Below are 9640 nucleotides of genomic sequence, written 5' to 3'. Positions count from 1 at the left end.
AGGCGATTGGATACAGAGGAAGAGGAGTGAGGGGTGTGGGTTTGAATGGAGAGGAGGATTCAAAGAATTGACCAGAGGAGATCCAATCAGTGATTGATACTATTGAAATAGCAAGGCCTCATGAATTAGAAAAATTAAAATATGTCCAAGTATTTATACGTCCAAATATGTCCAAGTAATAAATCATGGATAAAGAGGACAGCTAAAAAACTCAAGATCATGAATATGTACCATAAATATAATCCCATCACTGCCTGTGTTTCATCCCAATGTGCATTAAGTGATGTATTTAACTGAACAGTTTTGTTGAAATTATATCATCACGAGAATGTCAAGTGAAAGATGAAAAACATCAATTATAAATTCTGTCAGATTTTCAATTTGAGATTTAGAATGTTAAAATGTTGTTCTGATCCCAGCTGATGGTTCTGCTGGACAAGTCTGATCTGTGTTCTGTGCGTGTCCCCGATGTGGCAGTAGCTGCAGAATCTCACTCACTAACACATTCCTGTGTTCTTGTCTTTCAGAACTACAGGAGTTCCTCACTTTGGAAGGTAAGTTATTTCAGAACCATTTCAGGAATCTGATTTACAGACACTGAGTAAGAAAATTCCAGTTTCACTTCATGGAAATCCAGGAATTTGAATATAGAGGGTGAAATTTTATAAGGGTCTGAGCGATGTGGTCTGTGGTGAGAAGTTGATGGAATTGTGTGAGGTGTCCATTGAGGCCCATTTCAATGTCACTGCCTGGCATTGAGGTGGGATCCTCACAAGGCAGCAATGCGTGTTGCCTATTAAAGGGGATTCTTGCTTGTGAAAGACCTTATTAACTGCATCCCTCACCTCATTAATATACATGCTTCTATCTCACCAAACCTGTCATACAAACGGGATACTGAGAATTCTCAACATGGAGATCCAAACATGTACCTGCTGACTTCAGCTCACTGCTCACTCCAAGGGGATCTCAATGTTGGAAATCAGACACCAACCTCTCTGGGCACGCTCCATGGGCACCGGCCACACGTAACCTATGTCCATGGACTTTGGCATCCAACATGTGCCAGCCTTGAAACACGCTCATGGCACATCTGCAAACCATTGCCCTCTGCATGTCAGTGCTGCACCTTGGGGTGCAATGGCAGCTTTCATTGTCAAGCTGCTGCAAGGACACTGTACACTCAAAGGCACACACCAAGCTCATGGACTGGGCCAAACTGCATCTCTGGATGTTTACTTGTTCTTTTAGCTCTCACTCACTCTCAGCCTATCTGGATGTTTGCAGCATTTCTGCTTTTTCATTAACATTTACTCCTTGTCCCTCAGCCAGATATACGATGCTCACAGTTCTGCCGTTTAACCCTGCTGTTTAGGAGAGACGCAGAGTCAAGGAGATGGTCAGGTTGTCAGCAGAACACAGTCAAGTCAAGGGAGGTAGCCTTCAGCCAGAGGATATGGTCAGTCAGCAGCATTACCCCTCATTAGCTGTGAGGAGTCAGCTATCAGCTAGTACCCCCCAAGCCGTACGGACTCTTACTGACTACTGGGGACTGTTTTCCTCCTGAATGAAAGAGAGGCAGTTATTAATGGAGACAAAAGTGCTCTTACTGTTGGTGTAGGTGTGAAGGTGTCCTGAGTGAGTGTGTAGGCAGCACAGAGAACAAATAGGGTTTGTGGTGTCAGGTGTTGGTGTAGGTGATGGAGAGTGAGTGAAGATGTTCCAGTCCGTAGTGAGTATGGTAAAGCATGAGCCTTGGTGGGAGGTGGGTGCAGCAGCAGAGACAGAGTGAGTGTGCGGTAGTAGAGAGAAGATGGTGGATCGTACGGTGGTGGAGTGGAGAATGTCGCTGATGTGCTGGGCATTCCTCCAGACGCTGAGACTGTACTCACCCGTGTGCCACCCTCTGACCAGGCAGGGTCTAGCATCGTGACCATCTCGGCTGGTCCTGGGGGAAGAGGGTATCTACACCACCCTGTCCAGCGGGACCTTTAGGTTCCTGTCCACAAAGTGAGGCAATAATTACCTCCTGTCTGCTCCGTCTGGGGAAAATGGCAGGAACTGTATGGGGCAGCTGCAGGCTGACATATCTGTCTGGCTGCACAACAGCCTTGTAGAGATGGCACTGCTGCCAGGGATCAGGTCAATTCTGGGATATCCCAGCAGTGGCGAGTTGCTTCAGAAATGGTGGGTGGTAGGATGAGGCTAGAACTGAATGTGAGGCTCATAGTGACACGGTCTGTAGTTAATGAGGTGATTTTGGTAAGAAATGGTGAGAAAACCTGCTGGACATCATGAAGAGAAATCGTCCATGAAACTTGATGAAACTGACTGTTAACCAAAAAAAGTTAGATTCAGCCCAATGTTCTACAATCCTGTTTGCTTTTCCCTGATTAATCTCCATCAATGGCCTAGACTATTTCACATGCCTGTGACTTCACACCCTGTTATATTTAAACAACTTCCCACAGCAGTCCCGACTGGGTGTGCAGTGAGTTAGATGTTGTTCCTTCATCTTTGGGACTGAGTGGTTCAGTGGGTCCGATCCTGTCCTTTTGCGTTTTGAAACATATTTGTGCATTGGATACAAATATTGGAATGTTGTATTGCAGAACCATCAACTTTTCTTTGTTTATTATTCTCCAATGTAATGAAATGCTCTTTCACTGTTAGCTGTTGATTATCCAGTGGATTAGATGCAGCTAGTTTGATGCAGTGCTTCCTTAATTAAGCCTTTTGTTATCTTTATGTAATTATTCTTTCCTATTTCCTGAAAAATATACTTCAAGTTAGGGGACAGAATACAGAATGAAACAGCATAATGTTCTGGATCAATGAAAACAACAAATTAATTTCATTATTACTCTATAAACTATATGTTGTATCTTTTCCTTTATTTGGATGTTTTCTCTTTTTTTAAAACCTCACTGATATTTTTTCTTCCTTCGAGAATGAATTTAGAGAGGTTTTGCTGATTGGATACTCTGACCAAGGTAACAGCTGAGCAATATGTCACTCGATTTCACTTCCTCCCCAGTTAGCCAATGAAAAGCAGGAAGAGTCTCCACATGACAATCAGAATCTGACTGTCTGTCCAAGGGACATGTTACCACAAAGAGCACCTTTCAAACATGCACGAAACAGGTGGAAGTAGCTTGATGGATAGGTTCAGCTGTCAGAGTTTTCAGCTCCCAATGTGTCACTGGGGCAGAGTTGTAATGTAATAATCATGGGCTGATCATGAGATAGAAATACTGTCAACACTTCCCAATATTCCAGTCCCAGTTCCCGATCAATGTCAGTCTTTACATCAATGGGATAATTATGTTGAGATGATCAGAGCATTTGATCAAAAGGATAATTGAAAGGTTCTGGAATTATTCAACGGTTTCGGCAGCATATTTGGAGAGAGAAACCAAGTTAATCTTTCAGGTTAATGACCTTTGTCTGCACTGGAAAAAGAGATGTATCGGGTCTTGAGAAAGTGCTGAGGTAGGGGGAGAGGGAGTTGGGGAAGGGGAAAATGTGAAATGAATGGACTAGAAGGTTCATAATAGGGTGGGAGGAAGGAGTGATTCAGTGGTGCAAGGAAAAGGAATCAGTAATGGGAAAAGTTGTTACATCTCACTGAGTTAGTGTACTGGAAATCAAGTCCTGCTATTTCTGGAGTCATCACAAAAGCTAAAGATTTTTAAAAGTACACAATATTTCCCAACTGACCTGTCCTATAGATGCAGGTTGACATAAGGCATAGACCAGCTTTCTTTACTTGACAATAATTAATTATTACAGGTAAACAGACTGTAGCTACAGGTAAACAATTATGAACCATTGGCATATAATGACTAGTTAAGACTCTAATCTCCTTATAAACTATTCCTTCTGTATCCTCCTCACTCCAACCCACACGCACACACAAACACACCCACACACACAGAGAAAGAAAACATGGGTGTTCATGTTCACAGGGAGCTGCTGAGATAACTCTTGTGCTGATCTGAACACTGCTCTTGATCTTCCTTCAGATGCTTCCATTGGTTAGTCACAGACCCAGGGTGTCCAGTTCACACTTACAAAAGGTCTCTGACTTATTCATTACAGCCACAACTTGCAGAAACTGCTGAAGGAAAACTAAACACACTTTCTTCAGGTTTAAAATAGGTTTTGTTCCAGAGAACAGAGAGAGCTCCTGAGCTTGTGAAGGTCCATTGATGTCTCTGTATCTTATTGAAAGCCTCAAGCGGTTCAGCATTCTGAGAACGAATCACATTATTGCTGGAGATAGTAGGAACTGCCGATGCTGGAGAATCTGAGATAACAAGGTGTAGAGCTGGATGAACACAGCAGGCCAAGCAGCATTAGAGGAGCGGGAAAGCTGACGTTTTGGGTCTGGACCCTTCTTCAGAAATGGTCCTTCTTCATTTCTGAAGAAGGGTCCAGACCCGAAACGTCAGCTTTCCTGCTCCTCTAATGCTGCTTGGCCTGCTGTGTTCATCCAGCTCTACACCTTGTTATCTCACATTATTGCTGGCATGCTTTTGTCATTGAACTTGCCACTAACCTACCACCCAGTCAGCGACTTGTTATCGGCTGAGACTGTTTTTGTTCAGAACCATGACACCAGCTGGTTACGCATCTTCTCTGGAAATAAAATAAGAAAATGCTGAGGAAATTCAGCAGGTCTGGCCTTGTCTGTGGAACGAGAGAAACAAATGTCTTGGGTCCATTGTGACTCTTCTTCAGAATGTGTGTATCACAAAGAACAGTAATATCAGACGAGAAAGGTTAACTTTGTTTCTCTACCACAGGCCTGCTGAGTATCTTCAATCATTTCTGTTTATATGTGAGATGAGGTGTAAATGAGAATAGCAGAATCATTACCAACATTGCCATCTAAAACAAAGTAATGGTGCCGGGGTTTGATCTGAAATGGAGCCACGGTATTGAGTCTCAAAGGCTGCAAATTTCCTGAGATCATTTGTTCCATGTTGTTAATGGTTGGTTTGGAGCGCAGAGTGATGGTGCAGTCTGAGTGAGGGCATTACTTGTTCCCAATGTGTGAACTTACAGCTGATAGTTTTAACTGACAGTCAACAAGAAATGTGAGATCTTAAATATTGTTGTTCCATGCAGGATGCAACGAAGTGGAACTAAATTGTGGTAAGTACAGAACTATGTTACAATTCAATAAAACTGACCCTAAAATGGCATAAATATTGATGTACACTTCGGAATACTTCATGGAAATATTAAAAATGCTTATCTAATTGGAACAATCTTTATTTTTCCCAAATATAAATATTTAATTTGGCTTTTCATTTCTGCTGAAATATTTTGTTTCATTAAAATTACCAATATGTGTAAATTCTGTCTATTATTATACAGTTGTGCATATATTTCCTGAATTCACTGGGCACTTGTGTGTATATTCACATTGATAAAGACATTCTATTGCAGGAATATTTTGATTGCACAATGTTTGTGGAATGAGTTCACTGGTGCCTCTGTGTTTCAGGACATGATGAGATCAAGAGGCTGAGACAAAATGTTGGTCTTGGTTTCTGACGATGAGCTGAGTGGGAGTGGGGCAGAGGGTTCTGTCTTACCAGCTCATGTCATTTGGGGTCATTGTTGTTTATGGTAATTGTGTGGGTTGATGTGTTCAGAGGGACAGTGCTGATCGGTTCTGTAAAATCAGACCCTCGACTGCTTGATAGTTTCCCCAGTTCAGGAAATGTCCCACATACGGTTCTTGCAGGTTTGCTGAGTGGGGGGGCAGGGGCAGTATTTCACAGAGGGGAATGAATTAGTTGCAGCCAATAACAAGAGTTGTGCCACACTGTTCATTGGACAGTCCGTGTCAGTACTGAGCTGCATCCTGTAGAATTGCAGGAGGAGCCCAGCTCTGCGTGATCTGCTGCTGTTCACACAGTTCAGTTCATGGGCAGGGGGTCAAACCCTGAAGGAGGCCCGTCTTGGTGGAAACATTTTCTTTTAACGTTCTGCTACTGAGTGTCATTTTCCTCTGAGTCACTGTCAGATTTTACTGGGTCAGTGTAAGTTTCCTCTGGGTCAGTGTCAAGTGTCAGTCACTCCATCTCAGTATAGTCACACTTCAGACACTTCCACACTTAAAACCACAGGTTATATTGCCAGTGAGGTCAGTGTGAAATACAATCTCAAATACTATCAGGAGCTCACTCTGGGATCTCAGGTGGAGAACTATTCAGGACCAAACTGTCAGGAGCACACTGTCAGGAGAATTGCTCACTGTGTAGAAATGTGAAGAAACCCTTGAATTTCTATCGCACCTTCCACGACCTCTGGATATTCCAAAGTTTTTTGCAGACAAGGAAGTGTTTCTGAAATGTAGACCCAGGTTTTCCATGAGCCAGGGAGTTTGTTATTCCAGTGTAGATGGGAGCTGCACATGGGGACTCTGCACAATCCCCATCAAAACACACTCCGAGTAAATGGGCCGGGATACTGAATTTTTCAGTCAGCAATTCCTCTCCCCCAGATCCCTCCAAAAGTACCCATTTAAATAAGAGAATTCCGAGGGTTCCACTGCAGTTAAGCAAATAATTAGTCAGGAAAAGTTAGACCTGGTTGAATTCCTGAGTAGCTATTAATCTGACTCCCAACTTAACTCACACTCAACTTCACCTTCCCATGACGTCACCCTATACCTCTGGGATATGACTGTCCCTAGCACTGGACCTGACCCCCAACTCCACTCCCCTCTCCTACTGGACTTGATTTCACCTGCCGACCCTGACCTACTCCAAAAATTTCCATCACTTACCTCATCCCCTGCCACCTTGTACTTTGGCACCCTACTCATCTGGCACCCTATTCACATGTCACCTTACCCTCACAGCACCCAGATTTTACCATCACAGCGAATGCTGGAGAAACTCAGCAGATCTGGCAGCATCTGTGGCAAGAGAAACAGAGTTAATATTTCAAATTCAGAGATGCTTCTTCAGAACTGAATGATGATGGGAAATGGGTCCTTTTTTATACTTTTTATAGAGAGGGTGAGACAGAAGGCAGATGAAATAGAGACCTAGTGCAAAAGAAAAGGGGTTGTTAACAGTGGACAAAGGGAAAAAAAAGTGATGTATAAAGGATCTAATGATATGGGTAGGTCATTTAGGACTGAGAAATGGAGAAATTTCTTCACGCTGAGAGGTGAGCCTGGGGAATTATCTGCCACTGAAAGTGGTTGAGGCCAAAACACTGAATGTTTTCAAGAAGGAATTCGGTATATTTCTTAGAGTTGAAGCTATCAACGGGAATGGTGGGGGCGGGGGGAAGCAGGGACAGGGTACAAAGCAGGATGAGCAGCCATGTAAAGTGTCAGAACAATCACGAATGTCAGTGGAAAGAGACTGAACAATGACAGAGAAATAGAGTCAAGGAAGAGATAAGTTCCATGGGGCAGGAACAGGCTGAAACGATAGAATAAAAACAGAAGTTGCTGGAAAAGCTCAGCAGGTCTGGTAGCGTCTGTGAAGAAAAAAAATCAGAGTTAATGTTTCGGGTCTGGTGACCCTTAAGCCAGGGCAGGCCTGTTTGAGGATTTTGGGGAGGAGGTAGAAGGGGGCTGTGTCGACTTGAGGGACAATAACCTGGAAAACTGTGAGGGATGAGCTAGGGATTAGATTTCTAGAGGAGATGAGGTGACAATCCTGGAAACATCAGCCTGATGTTCAGTGGTGGGGCCATGATCCAGGGAGAGATAAATGAAAGTGTTGTAGCCTCTTTTTCATTGGTGAGGTCAAACGCAGAATGAGTGGCTGGTTTGAGGAACACCTCCACCATGACCATAAGAATAACCCTGACCTCTCAGCTGTGATCAGTTTAATAATGCGTCTTGCTCTTAATGGAGCATTTCTGTCCTGAGCCTGCAGGCACAAAAACAAGCTCAAGAAACAACATGTCATTTTCTGCTAAGGCATTATGCAGCCTTGAGATCTCAACATTGAATTCAATAACTTCATAAACTGACATAAAACACAGAACTTCAGATGCTGGGGATATGAAACAAAAATCGAAATGACTGGAGAAACGTAGCAGATCTGGCAGCATCTGTGGGAAGAAAGCAGAGTTAACGTTTCAAGTCCACTGATTGTTCATCAGAACTGTTAGCAGCTTGGAAAATGTGGGATTTATGCTAAAGATCAGGTTGGGCTAGCAGAGGGGTGGAGAGAGCAGAGCAAATATGTGGAGATGGAGCCCAGAGAGAGAAAGAGGTGAAAGGAAATAAAAACCAAAAGAACTGTGGGTGCTGTAAATCAGAAACAAAAACAGAAGTTGCTGGAAAAGCTCAGCAGGACTGGCAGCATCTGTGAAGAGAAATCAGAATTAATGTTTCAGGTCCAGGGTGACCCTTCCTCAGAACACAAGAGATGAAAGGGCTAGATAAACAAAAAGATTATAGATAGCAGGCCTGGACAGAGAGAAGCTGAATAAGTGATAATAAGAGCTAAAGGTATAAGAAAATGTGAGAGCTGAAATGAATGCAACCCATATAATGTGATCAGAGATAATAGGAACTGCAGATGCTGGAGAATCCGAGACAACAAGGTGCAGGGCTGGATGAACACAGCAGGCCAGGCAGCATCATAGGAGCAGAGAGGCTGACGTTTCGGGCCTAGACCCTTCATCAGAAAAGGGGGAGGGGAAGGGGGTTCCGAAATAAATAGGGAGAGAGTGGGAGGCGGATAGAAGAGGGATAGAGGAGAGGATAGGTGGAGAGGAAACAAACAGGTCGAAGAGGCGGGGATGGAGCCAGTAAAGGTGAGTGTAGGTAGGGAGTTAGGAAGGGGATAGGTCAGTCCAGGGAGGACGGACAGGTCAAGGGGGTGGGATGAGGTTGGTCGGTAGGAGATGGAGGTGCGGCTTGAGGTGGGAGGAGGGGATAGGTGGGAGGAAGAACAGGTTAGGGAGGCAGGGACGAGCTGGACTGGTTTTGGGATGCGGTAGGGGGAGGGGAGATTTTGAAACCTCAGGTGACCTCCCATCCACGGCCTCCAACCTCATCGTTCCCCAACCTCGCACTGCCCGCTTCTATCTCCTTCCCAAAATCCACAAACCTGAATGCCCTGGTCGACCCATTGTCTCCGCCTGCTCCTGCCCCACCGAACTGATCTCCAACTATCTAGACTCCATTTTCTCCCCCTTGGTCCAGGAACTCCCTACCTATGTCCGTGACACCACCCACGCCCTCCACCTTCTCCAGAACTTCCAATTCCCCGGTCCCCAACACCTCATTTTTACCATGGACGTCCAGTCCCTCTACACCTGCATTCCGCATGCAGATGGCCTTAAGGCCCTCTGCTTCTTCCTGTCCCGCAGGCCCGACCAGTCCCCCTCCACTGATACCCTCATCCCGCTTAGCCGAACTCGTCCTCACCCTCAACAACTTCTCTTTCAATTCCTCCCACTTCCTACAGACAAAGGGGGTAGCCATGGGTACCCGCATGGGCCCAAGCTACGCCTGCCTCTTTGTAGGTTACGTGGAACAATCCCTCTTCCGTACCTACACCGGCCCTAAACCCCACCTCTTCCTCCGTTACATTGATGACTGTATCGGCGCCGCCTCGTGCTCCCACGAGGAGCTCGAACAGTTCAT

At 44.7% G+C, this 9640-nt stretch overlaps 1 pseudogene; it reads left to right on the top strand.

Moving 5' to 3' along the window:
- The window catches only part of LOC109938225, a 27391-nt pseudogene that overhangs the window by 15467 nt on the left and 2284 nt on the right, over positions 1-9640 (top strand).

This window comes from Rhincodon typus, chromosome 35, assembly GCF_021869965.1.
Source record: "Rhincodon typus isolate 14 chromosome 35, sRhiTyp1.1, whole genome shotgun sequence".
In the NCBI taxonomy this organism is placed as follows: domain Eukaryota; kingdom Metazoa; phylum Chordata; class Chondrichthyes; order Orectolobiformes; family Rhincodontidae; genus Rhincodon; species Rhincodon typus.
The sequence above is the reverse complement of the archived record's forward strand: the minus strand, read 5'-3'. Positions and strand labels throughout refer to the sequence as shown.